Here is a 25,931-nt window from a genome sequence, read left to right as displayed (position 1 = left end):
TTCAACGAATTGCAGTGGTATGAGGAAAGATGCAATGGATTTGTCCATGCATAAACAAAGTCTCGACCATTTACAATGAGATCAAACCTACACCATAACTTTTTTGTTACTTTCAGGTACGAATTGATGCGTGTGGCAAGGTAGGCAGTCCCAGTTCATCCTCCTGCATCAACATAGAAACGGTAGCAGAGTAAATTAGTCTACTGGTTGACAGGTCTTGACATTGCAATCAGGGGGTATCAAGCAAATTAAAGTATGTGGTGTCTGAGTTTTTCAACGGAGACTTCAAAGTTCAGCATGAAATCCTTCGCATACCACATGTTTGGCATGAAAATGTTTTGCCTGTTCTCCTTCTGTGTGTTTCTTTTACTACTAAGATCAAGCTAATATAAGCTCAAATTGTTCATACCAACAACATATGCATGAATCATAAAGTTGAGCCCAAAATACAAGAGTTATGAGTTCAGCACTACATTCATAATGATCTCAAGCATCTAGCCTATCAAATTACATCATCTCACAAGATAAAGGAAAAACTGATTGCATGGGAAATGACATGAACCATCAATTTCTTCCTACGGATATCAGCATCAGAATCAATGTGAACAAAAACTGAACTAGTTAGTCTTGCAATTGACATACCTGCTGCCGGTTCGCCGGGACTGCTGCATGACCACTTGGTGCAGAAGGTAAGTTAAGCTCAAAATCAAGATCAGTCTCCTTGTCTGGTTGGAGGTACGATGGGACTGAATTCGATTCAAACTCCATATCGGCTTCCAAAGCATCAAGTCTGCATTTTTCAATATATAAAATGAGAACAGAAAACAGAATTGTCTGTAAACTAACACATGCATGATGCAATGTTAACTCATGTCCAGAGAGTGGACGTTCCGGCACGAATCCCCGCGTAAGTTGTAGACGGAGAAGAACTTGGAAAGATATGATCAGTAGGTGCCATGGTGATCAGTAGGTGCCATGGGTACCCTTATATTGTTGGAAATATGCCCTAGAGGCAATAATAAAATGGTTATTATTATATTTCTTTGTTCATGATAATTGTCTATTGTTCATGCTATAATTGTGTTATCCGGAAATCGTAATACATGTGTGAATACATAGACCACAACACGTCCCTAGTGAGCCTCTAGTTGACTAGCTCGTTGATCAAAAGATAGTCATGGTTTCCTGACTATGGACATTGGATGTCATTGATAACGGGATCACATCATTAGGAGAATGATGTGATGGACAAGATCCAATCCTAAGCATAGCTCAAAGATCGTGTAGTTCGTTTGCTGTAGCTTTTCCGAATGTCAAGTATCATTTCCTTAGACCATGAGATTGTGCAACTCCCGGATACCGTAGGAGTGCTTTGGGTGTGCCAAACGTCACAACGTAACTGGGTGACTATAAAGGTACACTACAGGTATCTTCGAAAGTGTCTGTTGGGTTGGCACGAATCGAGACTGGGATTTGTCACTCTGTATGACGGAGAGGTATCTCTGGGCCCACTCGATAATGCATCATCATAATGAGCTCAATGTGACCAAGTGGTTGATCACGGGATCATGCATTACGGTACGAGTAAAGTGACTTGCCGGTAACGAGATTGAACGAGGTATTGGGATACCGACGATCGAGTCTCGGGCAAGTAACGTACCGACTGACAAAGGGAATTGTATACGGATTGATTGAATCCTCGACATCGTGGTTCATCCGATGAGATCATCGAGGAGCATGTGGGAGCCAACATGGGTATCCAGATCCCGCTGTTGGTTATTGACCGGAGACTCGTCTCGGTCATGTCTGCGTGTCTCCCGAACCCGTAGGGTCTACACACTTAAGGTTCGGTGACGCTAGGGTTGTTGAGATATTAGTATACGGTAACCCGAAAGTTGTTTGGAGTCCCGGATGAGATCCCGGATGTCACGAGGCATCTCCTAGGGCCGGCGCCCCCCCTAGGGGTTCTATAAATAGTGGGGGGGGGGGGAGGGAGGGCAGCCGCACCCTAGCCCCTGGCCTCTCCCTCTCCCTCCCGTGACACTCCTCCATCTCCCTGTGCTTGGCGAAGCCCTGCCGAGATCACCGTTGCTTCCACCACCACGCCGCCGTGCTGCTGAATCTTCATCAACCTCTCCTTCCCCCTTGCTGGATCAAGTTGGAGGAGACGTCTTCCCAACCGTACGTGTGTTGAACGCGGAGGTGCCGTCCGTTCGGCGCTAGGTCATCGGTGATTTGGATCACGACGAGTACGACTCCATTAACCCCGTTCTCTTGAACGCTTCCGCGCGCGATCTACAAGGGTATGTAGATGCACTCCTTTCTCCCTCGTTGCTAGATGACTCCATAGATTGATCTTGGTGATGCGTAGAAAATTTTAAAATTCTGCTACGTTCCCCAACAGTGGCATCATGAGCTAGGTCTATGCGTAGTTTCTGTGCACGAGTAGAACACAAAGCAGTTGTGGGCATTGATATTGTCAATTTGCTTGCCGTTACTAGTCTTATCTTGATTCGGCAGCATCGTGGGATGAAGCGGCCCGGACCGACCTTACACGTACGCTTACGTGAGACTGGTTCCACCGATTGACATGCACTAGTTGCATAAGGTGGCTGGCGGGTGTCAGTCTCTCCCACTTTAGTCGGATCGGATTCGATGAAAAGGGTCCTCATGAAGGGTAAATAGAAATTGGCATATCACGTTGTGGTTTTGGCGTAGGTAAGAAACGTTCTTGCTAGAAACCTATAGCAGCCACGTAAAAACTTGCAACAACAATTAGAGGACGTCTAACTTGTTTTTGCAGCATGTGTCGTGTGATGTGATATGGCCAAAAGGATGTGATGAATGATATATGTGATGTATGAGATTGATCATGTTCTTGTAATAGGAATCACGACTTGCATGTCGATGAGTATGACAACCGGCAGGAGCCATAGGAGTTGTCTTTATTTATTTATGACCTACGTGTCAACATAAACGTCATGTAATTACTTTACTTTATTGCTAAAGCGTTAGCCATAGTAGTAGAAGTAATAGATGACGAGACAACTTCAAGAAGACACGATGATGGAGATCACGATGATGGAGATCATGGTGTCATGCCGGTGACAACGATGATCATGGAGCCCCGAAGATGGAGATCAAAAGGAGCAAATGATATTGGCCATATCATGTCACTATTTGATTGCATGTGATGTTTATCATGTTTTACATCTTATTTGCTTAGAACGACGGTAGCTTAAATAAGATGATCCCTCGTAATAATTTCAAGAAAGTGTTCCCCCTAACTGTGCACCGTTGCGAAGGTTCGTTGTTTCGAAGCACCACGTGATGATCGGGTGTGATAGATTCTAACGTTCGAATACAACGGGTGTAAGCCAGATTTACACACGCAATACACTTAGGTTGACTTGACGAGCCTAGCATGTACAGACATGGCCTCGGAACACAGAAGACCGAAAGGTCGAGCATGAGTCGTATAGAAGATACGATCAACATGAAGATGTTCACCGATGTTGACTAGTCCGTCTCACGTGATGATCGGACATGGCCTAGTTAAATCGAATCATGTTTCACTTAGATGACTGGAGGGATGTCTATCTGAGTGGGAGTTCATTGAATAAATTGATTAGATGAACTTAATTATCATGAACTTAGTCTAAAATTTTTACAATATGTCTTGTAGATCAAATGGCCCATGTTGTCCTCAACTTCAACGCGTTCCTAGAGAAAACCAAGCTGAAAGATGATGGCAGCAACTATACAGACTGGGTCCGGAACCTGAGGATCATCCTCATAGCTGCCAAGAAAGATTATGTCCTAGAAGCACCGCTAGGTGACGCACCCATCCCAGAGAACCAAGACGTTATGAACGCTTGGCAGTCACGTGCTGATGATTACTCCCTCGTTCAGTGCGGCATGCTTTACAGCTTAGAACCGGGGCTCCAAAAGTGCTTTGAGAGACACGGAGCATATGAGATGTTCGAAGAGCTGAAAATGGTTTTCCAAGCTCATGCCCGGGTCGAGAGATATGAAGTCTCCGACAAGTTCTTCAGCTGTAAGATGGAGGAAAATAGTTCTGTCAGTGAGCACATACTCAGAATGTCTGGGTTGCATAACCGCTTGACTCAGCTGGGAGTTAATCTCCCGGATGACGCGGTCATTGACAGAATCCTTCAGTCGCTTCCACCGAGGTCCAAAAGCTTTGTGATGAACTTCAATATGCAGGGGATGGAAAAGACCATTCCTGAGGTATATTCAATGCTGAAATCAGCGGAGGTGGAAATCAAAAAGGAACATCAAGTGTTGATGGTGAATAAAACCACTAAGTTCCAGAAAGGCAAGGGTAAGAAGAACTTCAAGAAAGACGGCAAGGGGGTTGCCACGCCCGGTATGCAAGCTGCCGGGAAGAAGCCAAAGAATGGACCCAAGCCCGAGACTGAGTGTTTTTATTGCAAGGGAAGTGGTCACTGGAAGCGGAACTGCCCCAAATACTTACCGGACAAGAAGGCCGGCAACACTAAAGGTATATGTGATATACATGTAATTGATGTGTACCTTACCAGTACTCGTAGTAGCTCCTGGGTATTTGATACCGGTGCGGTTGCTCACATTTGTAACTCAAAGTAGGAGCTGCGGAATAAGCGGAGACTGGCGAAGGATGAGGTGACGATGCGCGTCGGGAATGGTTCCAAGGTCGATGTGATCGCCGTCGGCACGTTACCTCTACATTTACCTACGGGATTAGTTTTAAACCTCAATAATTGTTATTTAGTGCCAGCTTTGAGCATGAACATTGTATCAGGATCTCGTTTAATTCGAGATGGCTACTCATTCAAATCCGAGAATAATGGTTGTTCTACTTATATGAGAGATATGTTTTATGGTCATGCTCCGCTGGTAAATGGTTTATTCTTAATGAATCTCGAGCGTAATGTTACACATATTCATAGTGTGAATACCAAAAGATGTAAGGTTGATAATGATAGTCCCACATACTTGTGGCACTGCCGCCTTGATCACATAGGTATCAAACGCATGAAGAAGCTCCATGCAGATGGACTTTTGGAGTCTCTTGATTACGAATCATTTGACACGTGCGAACCATGCCTCATGGGTAAAATGACCAAGACTCCGTTCTCAGGAACAATGGAGCGAGCAACCAACTTATTTGAAATTATACATACTGATGTGTGCGGTCTAATGAGTGTTGAGGCTCGCGGTGGCTATCGTTATGTTCTCACCCTCACTGATGACTTGAGTAGATATGGGTATGTCTACTTAATGAATCACAAGTCTGAGACCTTTGAAAAGTTCAAGGAATTTCAGAGTGAGGTTGAGAATCAACGTGACAGGAAAATCAAGTTCTTGCGATCAGATCATGGTGGAGAATACATGAGTCACAAATTTGGCACACACTTAAGAAAATGTGGAATAGTTTCACAACTCACGCCGCCTGGAACACCTCAGCGTAATGGTGTGTCCGAACATCGTAATCGCACTCTATTGGATATGGTGCAATCTATGATGTCTCTTACTGATCTACCGCTGTCATTTTGGGGCTATGCTTTAGAGACTGCCGCATTCACTTTAAATAGGGCTCCGTCGAAATCCGTTGAGACGACACCGTATGAATTATGGTTTGGGAAGAAACCTAAGCTGTCGTTTCTAAAAGTTTGGGGATGTGATGCTTATGTCAAGAAACTTCAACCTGAAAAGCTCGAACCCAAATCGGAAAAATGCGTCTTCATAGGATACCCTAAAGAAACTATTGGGTATACCTTCTACCTCAGATCCGAAGGCAAGATCTTTGTTGCCAAGAATGGGTCCTTTCTAGAGAAAGAGTTTCTCTCGAAAGAAATAAGTGGGAGGAAAGTAGAACTTGATGAAGTATTACCTCTTGAATCGGTAAGTGGCGCAGCTCAAGAAAATGTTCCTGAGGTGCCTGCACTGACTAGAGAGGAAGTTAATGATGATGATCATGAAACTTCAGATCAAGTTGCTACTGAACTTCGTAGGTCCATGAGGACACGTTCCGCACCAGAGTGGTACGGCAACCCTGTCTTGGAAATCATGTTGTTAGACAACGGTGAACCTTCGAACTATGAAGAAGCGATGGCGGGCCTGGATTCCGACAAATGGCTGGAAGCCATGAAATCCGAGATAGGATCCATGTATGAAAACGAAGTACGAACTTTGACTGACTTGCCTGTTGATCGGCGAGCCATAGAAAATAAATGGATCTTTAAGAAGAAGACATACGCGGATGGTAACGTAACCATCTATAAAGCTCGGCTTGTCACTAAGGGTTATCGACAAGTTCAAGGGGTTGACTACGATGAGACTTTCTCACCCGTAGCGAAGCTGAAGTCCGTCCGAATCATGTTAGCAATTGCCGCATTCTATGATTATGAGATATGGCAAATGGACGTCAAAACGACATTCCTTAATGGTTTCCTTAAGGAAGAATTGTATATGATGCAGCCGGAAGGTTTTGTCGATCCTAAGAATGCTGACAAGGTGTGCAAGCTCCAATGCTCGATTTATGGGCTGGTGCAAGCATCTCGGAGTTGGAACATTCGTTTTGATGAGATGATCAAAGCGTTTGGGTTTACGTAGACTTATGGAGAAGCCTGCATTTACAAGAAAGTGAGTGGGAGCTCTGTAGCATTTCTCATATTGTATGTGGATGACATACTGTTGATGGGAAATGTTATAGAATTCTTGGAAAGCATAAAGGCCTACTTGAACAAGTGTTTTTCAATGAAGGATCTTGGAGAAGCTGCTTATATATTAGGCATCAAGATCTATAGAGATAGATCGAGACGCCTCATTGGTCTTTCACAGAGTACGTACCTTGACAAGATATTGAAGAAGTTCAAAATGGATCAGTCAAAGAAGGGGTTCTTGCCTGTATTGCAAGGTACGAGATTGAGCAAGGCTCAATGCCCGACCACGGCAGGAGATAGAGAAAAGATGAGTGTCATCCCCTACGCCTCGGCCATAGGGTCTATCATGTATGCTATGCTGTGTACCAGACGTGATGCAAACCTTGCCGTAAGTTTGGTAGGAAGGTACCAAAGTAATCCCGGCATGGAACACTGGACAACAGTCAAGAATATCCTGAAGTACCTGAAAAGGACTAAGGATATGTTTCTCGTTTATGGAGGTGACGAAGAGCTCGTCGTAAAGGGTTACGTCGATGCTAGCTTCGACACAGATCTGGATGACTCTAAGTCACAAACCGGATACGTGTATATTTTGAATGGTGGGGCAGTAAGCTGGTGCAGTTGCAAGCAAAGCGTTGTGGCGGGATCTACATGTGAAGCGGAGTACAAGGCAGCCTCGGAGGCAGCACAAGAGGCAATCTGGGTGAAGGAGTTCATCACCGACCTAGGAGTCATACCCAATGCGTCGGGCCCGATGACTCTCTTCTGTGACAACACTGGAGCTATTGCCCTTGTCAAGGAGCCCAGGTTTCACAGGAAGACCAGGCATATCAAGCGTCGCTTCAACTCCATTCGTGAAAGTGTTCAAAATGGAGACATAGAGATTTGTAAAGTACATACGGACCTGAATGTGGAAGATCCGTTGACTAAACCTCTCCCTAGAGCAAAACATGATCAACACCAGAACTGCATGGGTGTTCGATTCATCACAATGTAACTAGACTATTGACTCTAGTGCAAGTGGGAGACTGTTGGAAATATGCCCTAGAGGCAATAATAAAATGGTTATTCTTATATTTCTTTGTTCATGATAATTGTCTATTGTTCATGCTATAATTGTGTTATCCGGAAATCGTAATACATGTGTGAATACATAGACCACAACACGTCCCTAGTGAGCTTCTAGTTGACTAGCTCGTTGATCAAAAGATAGTCATGGTTTCCTGACTATGGACATTGGATGTCATTGATAACGGGATCACATCATTAGGAGAATGATGTGATGGACAAGACCCAATCCTAAGCATAGCTCAAAGATCGTGTAGTTCGTTTGCTGTAGCTTTTCCGAATGTCAAGTATCATTTCCTTAGACCATGAGATTGTGCAACTCCCAGATACCGTAGGAGTGCTTTGGGTGTGCCAAACGTCACAATGTAACTGGGTGACTATAAAGGTACACTACAGGTATCTCCGAAAGTGTCTGTTGGGTTGGCACGAATCGAGACTGGGATTTGTCACTCCGTATGACGGAGAGGTATCTCTGGGCCCACTCGGTAATGCATCATCATAATGAGCTCAATGTGACCAAGTGGTTGATCATGGGATCATGCATTACGGTACGAGTAAAGTGACTTGCCAGTAACGAGACTGAACGGGGTATTGGGATACCGACGATCGAGTCTCGGGCAAGTAACGTACCGACTGACAAAGGGAATTGTATACGGATTGATTGAATCCTCGACATCGTGGTTCATCCGATGAGATCATCGAGGAGCATGTGGGAGCCAACATGGGTATCCAGATCCCGCTGTTGGTTATTGACCGGAGAGTCGTCTCGGTCATGTCTGCGTGTCTCCCGAACCCGTAGGGTCTACACACTTAAGGTTCGGTGACGCTAGGGTTGTTGAGATATTAGTATACGGTAACCCGAAAGTTGTTCGGAGTCCCGGATGAGATCCCGGATGTCACGAGGAGTTCCGGAATGGTCCGTAGGTGAAGATTTATATATAGGAAGTCAAGTTTCGGCCATCGGAAAAGTTTCGGGGGTACTCGGTATTGTACCGGGACCACCGGAAGGGTCCCGGGGGTCCACCAGGTGGGGCCACCTATCCCGGAGGGTCCCATGGGCAGAAGTGGGAGGGGAACCAGCCCCTAGTGGGCTGGTGCGCCCCCCATGGGCCTCCCCCTGCGCCTAGGGTTGGAAACCCTAGGGGTGGGGGCGCCCCACTTGCCTTGGGGGGCAAGCCACCCCCTTGGCCGCCGCCCTCCCTTGGAGATGGCATCCCCTAGGGCCAGCGCCCCCCCTAGGGGTCCTATAAATAGTGGGATGGAGGGAGGGCAGCCGCACCCTAGCCCCTGGCCTCTCCCTCTCCCTCCCGTGACACTCCTCCATCTCCCTGTGCTTGGCGAAGCCCTGCCGAGATCACCGTTGCTTCCACCACCACACCGTCGTGCTGCTGGATCTTCATCAACCTCTCCTTCCCCCTTGCTGGATCAAGTTGGAGGAGACGTCTTCCCAACCGTACGTGTGTTGAACGCGGAGGTGTCGTCCATTCGGCACTAGGTCATCGGTGATTTGGATCACGACGAGTACGACTCCATCAACCCCGTTCTCTTGAACGCTTCTGCGCGCGATCTACAAGGGTATGTAGATGCACTCCTTTCTCCCTCGTTGCTAGATGACTCCATAGATTGATCTTGGTGATGCGTAGAAAATTTTAAAATTCTGCTACGTTCCCTAACATATATCCCTACCGTCAATTGCTTTCATTTTTTTCCACAGGCATGACAAAAGAGGAGGAAGAGATAGCGACACCGAAGAAGAAAAAAAGGCAGCCCAGCAGCACCTACAAAAAAAATGGCGACATGCACTGAAGAACAGTCATCCAGCAGCAGCTTCCACTCAAATCCTTTTTGAAAAGAAAAAAAGCTTCCACTCAACTGTTGTGTGTTGAATGAGGACCCCATAACAATGGCCGGCACATTGTTAAATACTCATCAATAGAGCTGCATTGTGTATTGAATCACATCCCCCAGCCAAACACATTTCCAAAATTCTAGATGCAAAAACTAGCAAGGAAAATGCGACCTTTACTGTACCTCTGCCTACTGCTGCTGTCGTGCCTTCTTCTCTTGCAAGAAGCGCATGCAGTGCGCCATGGAGAGATCTCACTGAGGTCTCAACGCATGGCCCTCCTCCACTGGAAAGCTACACTTGCAAACCCACCGCTGCGCATGAGCTCTTCGCAGGAAAAGACAAGCCCGTGCAACTGGACAGGCATCATGTGCACTGTTGTTCGCCATGGCCGCCGCATGCCCTGGGTGGTGACCAACATCTCTCTGCTAGATGCTGGCATCCATGGCCAGCTTGGTGAGCTCAACTTCTCGGCTCTTTCATTCCTCGCATATATTGACCTCAGCAACAATAGTCTCCATGGTCCACTGCCCTCTAGTATCAACTCCCTGTCAGCACTTTCGGAACTTTACCTTCAGCAGAACCAGCTCCCAGGGAAAATTCCTAATGAGATTGGTGACCTGCAAAGTCTCAGGCAGCTTGGTCTCTCATTTAACAGACTCACGGGACATATCCCTGCGTCTTTAGGAAACCTAACAATGTTAACTGATTTAGCCATTCACCAAACATGGTATCAGGTATCATTCCCGAGGAGATTGGAAGGCTTGTCAACCTACAACTGCTACAGCTAAGCAACAGCACCTTAAGCGGCATAATACCAAAAAACCTTGAAAATCTAACCCAACTAAATACTTTGTATCTGTTTGGTAATCAACTTTCAGGCCCTATACCCCAAGAGATAGGCAGGCTGGTCCATTTGCAAGATCTTGCTCTTAGTTCAAATGATTTTTCAGGTCCAATTCCAATCTCCATAACCAATCTCACTAAGATGGACACACTTATTCTCACTAAGATGGACACACTTTTTCTCACTAAGAAAAAAAAACATGGCAACAGCGGTCCATGGGCCGGAGCACGGTGGACGGCCTAATGAGATCCCAATTAAGTAGTTTTTTTTCTAAAATCATTAATTAAGAAGTACTCGTTGCAAAGAACACTCCACGTTCTTAGGTCGCGACAAGTGGCGCATATGCAGCGTGCCACTTGTCGCAACGTGGAAGTTTTCCTTTTTTCGTAGATTCGTTTATTCAAAACGCTTAATCTTTTAAACTGTGCGGTCAAATCTCGAACCGTTTTCACCATTAGATTCCTCGCGTCGAGATCTTTAAAACTAGATCCCATGTTGATAGGTTTTGACGAACTTTTTTTTCAGAAAAAAATTGGACGAAAAAAACCGGGCGAAAAAACCGAACCGGGAGCATGGCTTTTTCCCTTTCCGAAAGAGGCACGCCCATGCCTCTTGCGAAATCACAACCGTGCCTCTCATGAAAGCAAACCGTGACTCTCGTGAAAGGAAAAAAACAGAAAACGCGTTTTTTCGTTTCCGAGAGGCACGGCCGTGACTCTCACGAAGGCACAACCGTGCCTCTCACGAAAGCAAAACCGTGACTCGCGAAAGAAAAAAAAAACAGAAAACGTGTTTTGTTTTTCCCTTTCCTAGAGACACGGTCGTGACTTTCGTGAAAGCACAACCGTGCCTCTCATGGAAGCAAAACCGTGACTCTCACGAAAGAAAAAAAAACAGAAAACACGTTTTGTTTTTCCCTTTTCCGAGAGGCACGGCCGCGACTCTCGCAAAAGCACAACCGTGCCTCTTGCGGAAGCAAAACCGTGACTCCCGTGAAAGAAAAAAAAACAGAAAACGCGTTTTTTCGTTTCCGAAAGGGACGGCCGTGACTCTCGCTAAAGCACAACCGTGCCTCTCGTGGAAGCAAAACCGTGACTTTCGCGAAAGAAAAATAAAAGAAAACGCGTTTTTTCGCGTAAATTTTTTTTTTTGATCGAAAAGCTAAGAAAAACCGGGGGGAAACCAAAACATCGAAAAAACCCGGGTAAACACCGTTTAAAAAGCCGAAAACGCGTGCAAAAAAATAAAAATAAAAACAAAATCCGAAAGGAGCGTCTAGAGCGCGACACATGGCGAATGGCTGAGAGCGCGCCCAGTGGCGTTGATCGTTGCGAGGCTCCCGAAGTAGCGCTCGTTAACTAGTTGCTCCCGTGTTTTCTTCTGTCGGCTGGCGTTGGCCCAAAAAAAAGCATTCAAGTTGGCTGGAGTTTTTTTTGTGTTTTTTTCTTCGTGTCCGTTCTTTTTTTCATTGCCAATGCTCATAGTGCTTTTTTATTTCATCATGTGTTTCAGCAATTCATCCTTTTCTCAAAATTGTTTATCATGTAGCATCTAAGAACTCTTTGCCATGTATCTAGGAATTGTCCAGTGTATAAAAGATATTCACGGTGTTCCTTTAAAAAAATATTAACATGCTGACATGGGCAGGCTGGTCGGGCGGATACCTCCTGCACATGAATCTTGCCCCGATTTGATAGCAGGTGAGCGGGAGGAAGATGTGTCACTTGGGATATTTGTGGTGTGCTTTCACTTTTAACAAGGTACTAGAAACGGCCGCGCACTTTATCGTGTCACTAGGGTTGTATCGATATTCGACTTGTTAGTTCTGTGTTTTCTTTATGTGTTAAGAAAATCACTCGATATACGAAGCAACCACGTCCACACACACAAGAGCCAGAAAAAGCATAAGCAGCGGACAAAGACCATTAGACAACGAGACAGAGACGTCACACATGTGATCCACTCGAAGACTATCCATGAATATAGTTATAATAGGCCAAGTCGAACCTACATAGCCAATTCTATGTGGCGTACACGCCACATTGACCCATGGTTGACAACAACGGCTCATCAATAGGATGTTGCAAAAATGGTTCATGAGCATGGCGTTGATAACGATATAGATGCAGCAGGGCCGCAAGCTAGGGGGAGGGGGGCAAAACGGTGTGACATCATCAGGTACTAGCATAACATTTCTTTTCACATCAGAAGCATTCGTCTCAGTCCATTTGTTCCTAATTCTAATGTTTTGATTTTATGCAGAACTATCGTACACATCTGTTGTGACAGAAAAATGTGATGTCTATAACTTTGGCCTTGTTGTGCTAGAGCTAGTGGCGATGTTAGGATGATCTCCACCGTGTGGGCCTAATGGCCCACCAGGCCCTTAGATCCGCGCCCTGATCGGGGGCGCTCAACCCACTATGGGTGACGGGCCCCTGTCACCTGCACTATATAAAGAGGTGAGGGCCGGCGGCTCGCATCACGAGGTTCTTCACAGCGCCGTACACCCCACCTAATCCCCTACCGATCTAGGGTTAGTGCAGTGCTGATGGAAAGTACCGCCACCACCACTCTCTGCCATCACATCGGCACCGGCCCCATAGCCAGCAACCGGAGCTCCTCGAGCCACAAGGAAAGGTAATACCTATCACTGGTTGCCGGAATCCTAGCCTAACCGATCCACAGTATCTATCAATGGTTTCAGAGCCATGTTAGGCTAAGATCTTCGGTACAAAGCATATACAGAGAAAGAAAGATCCTCCTTTCCCCCCAAGAACTCTAGACAAGGCAAAGAAATCACCGGGCAGGGCCTTGAGCTCGTCGCCAAAGAGCGTCGCTGCAAGGCCGAGCCGTTCCTCTCGATCCGGACGCGCATCGGTAAGCCGAGGCGTCGGAAGAAGAATAAAAAAAGGGAAAAAAGGGGCACCGCGGCCAAACCGTTCGACGGCGGCGCGCTCACCGCGAGGCGAACGCGCAGCCGGCGAAGGGGATGGCAACAACGCAAATTGGAAGGGGGCAGAGGGGGCGCAGCGGCGCCGCGACACTCTCCTTCTATCGTTCTCTTTGCCACAGAAAAAGAAGGAAGAAAAGGAGAGGGGAGGTCGCTCGTGTGGCGCGGTGGTTTTGCACCGGCGCAGCCGTGCCCCACCGCTACTCCACCAGAGAAGGGCGCCGTCGAGCGCAAAGGGGAGCAGAGGAGGGCGCAAGCACGTCCCTCCCTCTCTGACAGTGGATGACGGTGGGTAGGGGACGAACAGGAGGGAGAAGTAGAAAGAACGGCGCGGCGCAGTGGTAGTTGACGCCGGCGCCGGCGCCCTGGCGCGGCTGTTGGCCGTCGACGCCATAGCTGGCAGCCGGGCGCGGCGCGGTGGCCGGGCGTGCGAGAAAGAGCCAGCGACGGAAAAAAATCGAATGGGATTAGGGTTTCCCAAGCGGATCGGGACTGGTTTTGATCCAGCGATATCCGCGCTGGGCCGTCAGATCGTCACGGACGCCCGTGATTAAAACCCTAGCCGAAGCTAGGTCTTATGGGCCGAAAGAAAGGCGGGTCTTTGGTCCGACGGACCAGGCTGCAGCCACATTGCCGCTGTGGGCCATGGGCCGAGGAGCTTGGGCGGCCGAGCGAAGCTCGCCCAGCAGGCCATGGGCCGCGAGCGGCGCGCGCGCACATAACACTTTCACTGTCCTTTTTTGTTTTTGTCCAGTTTTTTTGGACAAATATGACACAGTTTTTCTATTCAAATTATTCAGAGATTTTTTTTCTAGAAAATAGAAAAGTAAAAGAAAAGTTGATGAAAACAATAAAGTTGATGAATTTTTTCATGATTTCCGCTGCAAATAGATAAAAGTGCTCTTCTAAAAGTGAACAGAACTAACGTAAAAGATTAAATTGTTGCTTCTCTAATGCAATTTTGAACAAACCGGTTAAAATTGCTTAGAGAGTAAAAGAGTACAGAATTGTTTCTGATTAGAATATTGTAAAGTTTCTGCTGCAAAGAAAAAGTTTTATCCTCCGATTAAATTGGAACCAACGGGAAAATTTAATTGGAAGAATTGTTCTTAGCAATGTTTTTCCCTATGGGTGAAATAAGATGCAGATAGTTTCCGATATGATAAAAGAAAGATATTTCTTTTAAAGTTAAAATATGGTATTGTTATTTTCTGACCAACGTTGATGATAACAGTACTATAATTCTATGAGTCTTATGTTCAAAGCTTAAATCTCTGATAAATTTTGTATCCAAGTGATCATTTTTCAAAGAAGAGTTAAAGATGAAGAAATGCTCTTGAACTAGCGAAATGTATATTTCTTGTTTCCGCTGCAATAAAGTTGATGATGATGATTATTTATTAGCAAAGTTGTTTAATATAAATACTATCATCACATTGTTTATGATTTATATGCATTATTTCCATTTCCGCCCAACGGTGATATGGAACTAATGTAGAAGAATGAGTTTTATTCTAATTCTACCACAACGGTGATTTAGAGTATAAAAAGAAAGCTTTACAAAAGTTTAATGTGCATATTTATTAACCAGACCAACGTAGGGTTATTTTTATGCTCATTATTGTTGATTATTGGCTATGTTTTCTCAGACTAAAAGTTTTTCATGCTTTCATTCATGAAAGAGAATGGCTGGGTACTTGTGACCCGAAAGATGACCAGGAAAGGTCATAACGTGAGGGAGTATGTTCTCTCTAAAGAATGGCTTCAAAAAAAATTTCTTGGATATTAATCCAAGAGAAGAAAACAGATAGATCATTGAGAGTCTTGGTTGACGAATGTCTTTCATGTATTCTATATGAAGAAGATTTTTCAGTCAACATGATTTGAGATGAAACAAGCAACATGCGTGTTTAATTTGACCAACGTCGGATTAAGCATGTGTGTCAAAGAGCGTTCGGATTTATTTCTGAATTTGATGATTGCATATGCGGTCAAAAGAGCCAATTCTGGCATTCATGTTCCTTACAGGGAATTACCTGCATAGCGGGAAAGAGGATTATGATAAAACCCGCATGGGGGGGAAAGTCTGGGAAAATACCAGCGTAACTGGGTAAAGTTGACATAGTATTATGTCAAAAATCCTATATGTCAGGAGAAATTCTGGCAAAGGACTTATCCTGTATGACAGGAGAAAAATATGATGACTCATGTGCTTAATGTGTCTCACTCTAGGAGAAAAGTATGAAATAGCTATTATGCTTTTCTAGTATCGACCGTACACCTTATGTGTAATGGTCATTAAGCACTCAATAAATCCAAAGAGATTAAAAGTTACAGATGAACCTAAAGATAAGAATGATATGCAAGTGTGACTTGCAAAAGTAATAATGATAAAGAACTCTGTTGAGTTTCTGAAATGAAATGAGGAAAAAGTACTCCCATATTAGTTAAAAGATAACTTCATTTTGTATGAAGAGATAACTTCATTTCGTATGAAGTAATCTGATGAATGAAGTAGATAATCGAAGTTTCCTCAATTCACAAGAGTTATCAATGGTTTTCAAAATTGTGGCAGAAAAGTTCTTGCCACATATCGAGGGGGAGAAAGAAATATGAGATAAATTAAGATTGATGAAACTCCCCTATACTTTAGATAACGTGATGAAGAATGTGATCATCTGGGGGAGTAGGATGGTCATAATCATACCCCTAAAGAAAAGAAATAGTTGTATTTCTAGATCTTTTACAATTCCGAAAGCAGAGTAAGGAATACTAAGACGGTGCTTAAAGTGCCATAAAGAAGAAAGTTTTAACAGAATAAACCCATATTATAAAGTTTAAAGATATGCCATTTTTAGTGAAGATGGAGTAATCTGGGAGAGCATGTTGTATGACCTATACAACACATGTTGTTAGCTCTATAAAGGAATGAGAAAATCAGATACTTCTGATTACTATAAAGTCTATGTTAGTGAAATTCAAATGGAGGTTGATCCCACCTCATTTAAAGCGCTCATTCGAGCTTTGTGAAGTGTCTGCTTATCTAAATGATAAGAGACTATGTGAGATGAAATGAAATTGTGCATCCCGACGATGTTTGGGACTGATGAGTAATTTCCAATGGAGCCAAAACAGTAGGCTGCAAAGAGTCTACAAGGACAATGTGAGTCCAAAGGAAATATGTAAAGGTGTAAAACACGACTTAAATCGAAAGATTTTTGCGCGTTTTGCACTGAATAGATTACAATGAGTGTTGGTAGCACATCATGATCTGAGTTACATCATATGAAAGATATTATGATCTAAGTTACATCAGATGAAAGTAAAGAACACAAGGGATACTACCTGAAGAAGTCCTTTATGGACTAAAGCAATCAAATGTTGTTTTGGGTTAAAGAAAATGAGAGGACAATTGTATTCGGGCAAAGTTATAGAATGGGAAATTCATTTCCTAATCCTGTGCATGTGGATGACATCCTACTTGCTAGTGGTGATGTCAACCTACTGCAGGAGGAGAAAAGAGGTTCTTGTCCTCAAAGTTAAAAGAATGTTCTCGGTAGAGTGTCTCTCGTTATAAGTAGCGAGATTCACGAAGAAAAGAATAAAAGAGGGTATTAGGGATGTCGAATGGACATGCTAAGAAAGGTCTCTAAAGTATGCATGCGAGAAAACCTACGCCTGTTCTTATAGTCAAGGGTAATGGAACTGGAAATTATGGTGTTCCAAGAGTTGATGAGAAAAGATTGAAAACGGATATGGTACCATATGCTTCAGTTGTTGGAAGCTCAATACATTACCCTGACACAGTTCACATATCCGGGTTGTTTTGGCAATGTCCAGTCCATATATAGATCACTGGAATGGAGTCAAAGATATCGGCCTCAAGCTGAAAGAAATAAGTGCTCCCCAAAGATTGTGAGTACAAAGACATGACTTGTGAAATGTATAGCGTGAAGGAAATATGCCCTAGAGGCAATAATATAGTTATTATTTATTTCCTTATAATCATGATAAATGTTTATTATTCATGCTAGAATTGTATTAACCAGAAACATAATACATGTGTGAATACATAGACAAACAAAGTGTCACTAGTATGCCTCTACTTGACCAACTCGTTAATCAAAGATGGTTATGTTTCCTAACCATGAACAATGAGTTGTTATTTGATTAACGGGATCACATCATTAAGAGAATGATCTGATTGACATGACCCATTCCATTAGCTTAGCACCCGATCGTTTAGTATGTTGCTATTGCTTTCTTCATGACTTATACATGTTCCTATAACTATGAGATTATGCAACTCCCGTTTACCGGAGGAACACTTTGGGTACTACCAAACGTCACAACGTAACTGGGTGATTATAAAGGAGGACTACAGGTGTCTCCAAAGGTACATGTTGGGTTGGCGTATTTCGAGATTAGGTTTTGTCACTCCGATTGTTGGAGAGGTATCTCTGGGCCCTCTCGGTAATGCACATCACTTAAAGCCTTGCAAGCATTGCAACTAAATGAGTTAGTTGCGGGATGATGTATTACAGAATGAGTAAAGAGACTTGCCGGTAATGAGATTGAACTAGGTATTGGAATACCGACGATCGAATCTCGGGCAAGTAACATATCGATGACAAAGGGAACAACGTATGTTGTTATGCGGTCTGACCGATAAAGATCTTCATAGAATATGTAGGAGCCAATATGGGCATCCAGGTCCCGCTATTGGTTATTGACCGGAGACGTGTCTCGGTCATGTCTACATTGTTCTCGAACTCGTAGGGTCCGCACGCTTAAGGTTACGATGACAGTTATATTATGAGTTTATGCATTTTGATGTACCGAAGGTTGTTCGGAGTCCCGGATGTGATCACGAACATGACGAGGAGTCTTGAAATGGTCGAGACATAAAGATTGATATATTGGAAGCCTATATGGACATCGGAAGTGTTCCGGGTGAAATCAGGATTTTACCGGAGTACCGGGAGGTTACCGGAACCCCCCGGGAACCATATGGGCCTTAATGGGCTTTAGTGGAAAGGAGAAAGGGGCAGCCCAAGGTGGCCGCACGCCTCCCCCCTCCCCTAGTCCTATTAGGACTAGGAGAGGTGGCCGGCCCCCCTCTCTCTCTTTCCCCCTCGGGGAATCCTAGTCCAACTAGGATTGGGGGGGGGGGAGTCCTACTCCCGGTAGGAGTAGGACTCCTCCTGCGCCCTCCTCCTGGCCGGCGGCCCCCTCCCCCTTGGCTCCTTTATATACGGAGGCAGGGGGCACCTCTAGACACACAAGTTGATCATTGAGATCGTTCCTTAGCCGTGTGCGGTGCCCCCTGCGACCATATTTCACCTCGATTATATTGTAGCAGTGCTTAGGCGAAGCCCTGTGATGGTAGTACATCAAGATCGTCACCACGCCGTCGCGCTGATGAAACTCCTCCCCGACACTTTGCTGGATCGGAGTCCGGGGATCGTCATCGAGCTGAACGTGTGCAAGAACTCGGAGGTGCCGTAGTTTCGGTGCTTGATCGGTCGGATCGTGAAGACGTACGACTACATCAACCAAACGCTTCCGTTGTCGATCTACTAGGTATGTAGATCACACTCTCCCCTCGTTGCTATGCATCACATGATCTTGCGTGTGCGTAGGAATTTTTTTGAAATTACTACGAAACCCAACAGTGGCATCCGAGCCTAGGTTATTTATGTTGATGTTATATGCACGAGTAGAACACAAGTGAGTTGTGGGCGATATAAGTCATACTGCCTACCAGCATGTCATACTTTGGTTCGGCGGCATTGTTGGACGAGACGACCCGGACCAACATTACGCGTACGCTTACGCGAGACCGGTTCCCCCAACGTGCTTTGCACATAGGTGGCTTGCGGGCGACTGTCTCTCCAACTTTAGTTGAACCGAGTATGGCTACGCCCGGTCCTTGCGGAGGTTAAAACGGAGTCAAATTGACAAACTATCGTTGTCGTTTTGATGCGTAGGTAAGATTGGTTCTTGCTTAAGCCCGTAGCAGCCACGTAAAACTTGCAACAACAAAGTAGAGGATGTCTAACTTGTTTTTGCAGGGCATGTTGTGATGTGATATGGTCAAGACATGATGCTGAATTTTATTGTATGAGATGACCATGTTTTGTAACCGAGTTATCGACAACTGGTAGGAGCCTTATGGTTGTCGTTTTATTGTATGCAATGCAATCGCGATGTAATGCTTTACTTTTATCACTAAGCGGTAGCGATAGTCGTAGAAGCACAAGCTTGGCGAGACGACAACGATGCTATGATGGAGATCAAGGTGTCACGCCGGTGATGATGGTGATCACGACGGTGCTTCGGAGATGGAGATCACAAGCACAAGATGATGATGGCCATATCATATCACTTATATTGATTGCATGTGATGTTTATCCTTTTATGCATCTTATCTTGCTTTGATTGACGGTAGCATTATAAGATGATCTCTCACTAAATTACCAAGAAGTGTTCTCCCTGAGTATGCACCGTTGCGAAAGTTCTTCGTGCTGAGACACCACGTGATGATCGGGTGTGATAGGTTCTACGTTCAAATACAATGGGTGCAAAACAGTTGCACACGCGGAATACTCAGGTTATACTTGACGAGCCAAGCATATACAAATATGGCCTTGGAACACGGAGACCGAAAGGTCGAGCGTGAATCATATAGTAGATATGATCAACATAACGATGTTCACCATTGAAAACTACTCCATCTCACGTGATGATCGGTTATGGTTTAGTTGATTTGGATCACGTAATCACTTAGAGGATTAGAGGGATGTCTATCTAAGTGGGAGTTCTTTAATTAATTTGATTAACTGAACTTAAATTTATCATGAAACTTAGTACCTGATTAGTATCTTGCTTGTTTATGTTTGATTGTAGATAGATGGCTCGTGCTGTTGTTCCGTTGAATTTTAATGCGTTCCTTGAGAAAGCAAAGTTGAAAGATGATGGTAGCAATTACACGGACTGGGTTCGTAACTTGAGGATTATCCTCATTGCTGCACAGAAGAATTATGTCCTGGAAGCACCGCTGGGTGCTAGGCCTGCTGCAGGAGCAACGCCGGATGTTATGAACGTCTGGCAGAGCAAAGCTGATGACTACTCGATAGTTCAGTGTGCCATGCTTTACGGCTTAGAATCGGGACTTCAACGACGTTTTGAACGTCATGGAGCATATGAGATGTTCCAGGAGTTGAAGTTAATATTTCAAGCAAATGCCCGGATTGAGAGATATGAAGTCTCCAATAAGTTCTATAGCTGCAAGATGGAGGAGAACAGTTATGTCAGTGAGCATAAACTCAAAATGTCTGGGTATAATAATCACTTGATTCAATTAGGAGCTAATCTTCCAGATGATTGTGTCATTGACAGAATTCTTCAATCACTGCCACCAAGCTACAAGAGCTTCGTGATGAACTATAACATGCAAGGGATGAACAAGACTATTCCCGAGCTCTTCGCCATGCTGAAAGCTGCGGAGGTAGAAATCAAGAAGGAGCATCAAGTGTTGATGGTCAACAAGACCACTAGTTTCAAGAAAAAGGGCAAAGGGAAGAAGAAGGGGAACTTCAAAAAGAACGGCAAGCAAGTTGCTACTCAAGAGAAGAAACCCAAACCTGGACCTAAGCCTGAAACTGAGTGCTTCTATTGCAAGCAGACTGGTCACTGGAAGCGGAACTGCCCCAAGTATTTGGCGGATAAGAAGGATGGCAAGGTGAACAAAGGTATATGTGATATACATGTTATTGATGTGTAGCTTACTAATGCTCGCAGTAGCACCTGGGTATTTGATACTGGTTCTGTTGCTAATATTTGCAACTCGAAACAGGGACTACGGATCAAGCGAAGATTGGTTAAGGACGAGGTGACGATGCGCGTGGGAAACGGTTCCAAAGTCGATGTGATCGCGGTCGGCACGCTACCTCTACATCTACCTTCGGGATTAATATTAGACCTAAATAATTGTTATTTGGTGCCAGCGTTAAGCATGAACATTATATCTGGATCTTGTTTGATGCGAGACGGTTATTCATTTAAATCAGAGAATAATGGTTGTTCTATTTATATGAGTAATATCTTTTATGGTCATGCACCCTTGAAGAGTGGTCTATTCTTGTTGAATCTCGATAGTAGTAACACACATATTCATAATGTTGAAGCCAAAAGATGCAGAGTTGATAATGAGAGTGCAACTTATTTGTGGCACTGCCGTTTAGGTCATATCGGTGTAAAGCGCATGAAGAAACTCCATTCTGATGGACTTTTGGAACCACTTGATTATGAATCACTTGGTACTTGCGAACCGTGCCTTATGGGCAAGATGACCAAAACACCGTTCTCCGGTACTATGGAGAGAGCAACAGATTTGTTGGAAATCATACATACAGATGTATGTGGTCCGATGAATATTGAGGCTCGTGGCGGATATCGTTATTTTCTCACCTTCACAGATGACTTAAGCAGATATGGGTATATCTACTTAATGAAACACAAGTCTGAAACGTTTGAAAAGTTCAAAGAATTTCAGAGTGAAGTTGAAAATCATCGTAACAAGAAAATAAAGTTTCTACGATCTGATCGTGGAGGAGAATATTTGAGTTACGAGTTTGGTGTACATTTGAAACAATGCGGAATAGTTTCGCAACTCACGCCACCCGGAACACCACAGCGTAATGGTGTGTCTGAACGTCGTAATCGTACTTTACTAGATATGGTGCGATCTATGATGTCTCTTACTGATTTACCGCTATCATTTTGGGGATACGCTCTAGAGACGGCCGCATTCACGTTAAATAGGGCACCATCAAAATCCGTTGAGACGACGCCTTATGAACTGTGGTTTGGCAAGAAACCAAAGTTGTCGTTTCTGAAAGTTTGGGGCTGCGATGCTTATGTGAAAAAGCTTCAACCTGATAAGCTCGAACCCAAATCGGAGAAATGTGTCTTCATAGGATATCCAAAGGAAACTATTGGATACACCTTCTATCACAGATCCGAAGGCAAGACTTTTGTTGCTAAATTCGGAAACTTTCTGGAGAAGGAGTTTCTCTCGAAAGAAGTGAGTGGGAGGAAAGTAGAACTTGACGAGGTAACTGTACCTACTCCCTTATTGGAAAGTAGTACATCACAGAAAATTGTTTCTGCGACACCTACAACAGTTAGCGAGGAAGCTAATGATGATGATCATGAAACTTCAGAACAAGATACTACTGAACCTCGTAGATCAACCAGAGTAAGATCGGCGCCAGAGTGGTACGGTAATCCTGTTCTGGAAGTCATGCTACTAGATCATGATGAACCTACGAACTATGAAAAAGCGATGGTGAGCCCAGATTCCGCAAAATGGCTTGAAGCCATGAAATCTGAGATGGGATCCATGTATGAGAACAAAGTATGGACTTTGGTTGACTTGCCCGATGATCGGCAAGCAATTGAGAATAAATGGATCTTCAAGAAGAAGACTGACGCTGACGGTAATATTACTGTCTACAAAGCTCGACTTGTCGCAAAAGGTTTTCGGCAAGTTCAAGGGATTGACTACGATGAGACCTTCTCACCCGTAGCGATGCTTAAGTCTGTCCGAATCATGTTAGCAATTGCCGCATTTTATGATTATGAAATTTGGCAGATGGATGTCAAAACTGCATTCCTGAATGGATTTCTGGAAGAAGAGTTGTATATGATGCAACCAGAAGGTTTTGTCGATCCAAAGGGAGCTAACAAAGTGTGCAAGCTCCAGCGATCCATTTATGGACTGGTGCAAGCCTCTCGGAGTTGGAATAAACGTTTTGATAGTGTGATCAAAGCATTTGGTTTTATACAGACTTTTGGAGAAGCCTGTATTTACAAGAAAGTGAGTGGGAGCTCTGTAGCATTTCTGATATTATATGTGGATGACATATTATTAATTGGAAATGATATTGAATTGCTGGATAGCATAAAGGGATACTTGAATAAGAGTTTTTCAATGAAAGACTTCGGTGAAGCTGCTTACATATTAGGCATTAAGATCTATAGAGATAGATCAAAACGCTTAATTGGACTTTCACAAAAAACATACCTTGACAAAATTTTGAAGAAGTTCAAAATGGATCAAGCAAAGAAAGGATTCTTGCCTGTGTTACAAGGTGTGAAATTGAGTAAGACTCAATGCCCGACCACTGCAGAAGATAGAGAGAATATGAAAGATGTTCCCTACGCATCAGCGATAGGATCTATCATGTATGCAATGCTGTGTACCAGACCTGATGTGTGCCTTGCTATAAGTCTAGCAGGGAGGTACCAAAGTAATCCAGGAGTGGATCACTGGACAGCGGTCAAGAACATCCTGAAATACCTGAAAAGGACTAAGGATATGCTTCTCGTATATGGAGGTGACAAAGAGCTCGTCGTAAATGGTTACGTTGATGCAAGCTTTGACACTGATCCGGAAGATTCTAAATCGTAGACCGGATACGCGTTTACATTAAACGGTGGAGCTGTCAGTTGGTGAAGTTCTAAACAAAGCGTTGTAGCGGGATCTACATGTGAAGCGGAGTACATAGCTGCTTCGGAAGCAGCAAATGAAGGAGTCTGGATGAAGGAGTTCATATCCGATCTAGGTGTCATACCTAGTGCATCGGGTCCAATGAAAATCTTTTGTGACAATACTGGTGCAATTGCCTTGGCAAAGGAATCCAGATTTCACAAGAGATCCAAGCACAACAAGAGACGCTTCAATTCCATCCGGGATCTAGTCTAGGTGGGAGACATAGAGATTTGCAAGATACATACGGATCTGAATGTTGCAGACCCATTGACTAAGCCTCTTCCACGAGCAAAACATGATCAGCACCAAGGCTCCATGGGTGTTAGAATCATTACGGGATAATCTAGATTATTGACTCTAGTGCAAGTGGGAGACTGAAGGAAATATGCCCTAGAGGCAATAATACAGTTATTATTTATTTCCTTATAATCATGATAAATGTTTATTATTCATGCTAGAATTGTATTAACCGAAAACATAATACATGTGTGAATACATAGACAAACAAAGTGTCACTAGTATGCCTCTACTTGACTAGCTCGTTAATCAAAGATGGTTATGTTTCCTAACCATGAACAATGAGTTGTTATTTGATTAACGGGATCACATCATTAAGAGAATGATCTGATTGACATGACCCATTCCATTAGCTTAGCACCCGATCGTTTAGTATGTTGCTATTGCTTTCTTCATGACTTATACATGTTCCTATAACTATGAGATTATGCAACTCCCGTTTACCGGAGGAACACTTTGGGTACTACCAAACGTCACAACGTAACTGGGTGATTATAAAGGAGTACTACAGGTGTCTCCAAAGGTACATGTTGGGTTGGCGTATTTCGAGATTAGGTTTTGTCACTCCGATTGTCGGAGAGGTATCTCTGGGCCCTCTCGGTAATGCACATCACTTAAAGCCTTGCAAGAATTGCAACTAATTGAGTTAGTTGCGGGATGATGTATTACAGAACGAGTAAAGAGACTTGCCGGTAACGAGATTGAACTAGGTATTGGAATACCGACGATCGAATCTCGGGCAAGTAACATACCGATGACAAAGGGAACAACGTATGTTGTTATGCGGTCTGACCGATAAAGATCTTCGTAGAATATGTAGGAGCCAATATGGGCATCCAAGTCCCGCTATTGGTTATTGACCGGAGACGTGTCTCGGTCATGTCTACATTGTTCTCGAACCCGTAGGGTTCGCACGCTTAAGGTTACGATGACAGTTATATTATGAGTTTATGCATTTTGATGTACCGAAGGTTGTTCGGAGTCCCGGATGTGATCACGGACATGACGAGGAGTCTCGAAATGGTCGAGACATAAAGATTGATATATTGGAAGCCTATATTTGGACATCGGAAGTGTTCCGGGTGAAATCGGGATTTTACCGGAGTACCGGGAGGTTACCGGAACCCCCCGGGAACCATATGGGCCTTAATGGGCTTTAGTGGAAAGGAGAAAGGGGCAGCCCAAGGTGGCCGCGCGCCTCCCCCTCCCCTAGTCCTATTAGGACTAGGAGAGGTGGCCGCCCCCCCCTCTCTCTTTCCCTCTCGGGGAATCCTAGTCCAACTAGGATTGGGGGGGAGTCCTACTCCCGGTAGGAGTAGGACTCCTCCTGCGCCCTCCTCCTGGCCGGCGGTCCCCTCCCCCTTGGCTCCTTTATATACGGAGGCAGGGGGCACCTCTAGACACACAAGTTAATCATTGAGATCGTTCCTTAGCCGTGTGCGGTGCCCCCTGCCACCATATTCCACCTTGATTATATTGTAGCAGTGCTTAGGCGAAGCCCTGTGATGGTAGTACATCAAGATCGTCACCACGCCGTCGTGCTGAAGAAACTCCTCCCCGAAACTTTGCTGGATCGGAGTCCGGGGATCATCATCGAGCTGAACGTGTGCTAGAACTCGGAGGTGCCATAGTTTCGGTGCTTGATCGGTCGGATCGTGAAGACGTACGACTACATCAACCAAACGCTTCCGTTG

At 44.5% G+C, this 25,931-nt stretch overlaps 1 pseudogene; it reads right to left on the bottom strand.

Moving 5' to 3' along the window:
* Positions 1–112: 112 nt before the first annotated feature.
* Positions 113–25,931, bottom strand: part of LOC147988214 (uncharacterized) — a 71,169-nt pseudogene continuing 45,350 nt past the window's right edge.

This window comes from Triticum urartu, chromosome 1A, assembly GCF_056163025.1.
Source record: "Triticum urartu cultivar PI428250 chromosome 1A, HENAU_Tu73, whole genome shotgun sequence".
Taxonomy (NCBI): Eukaryota; Viridiplantae; Streptophyta; class Magnoliopsida; order Poales; family Poaceae; genus Triticum; species Triticum urartu.
Note: the sequence above shows the minus strand (reverse complement) of the source record. Positions and strands in the feature narration are given on the sequence as shown.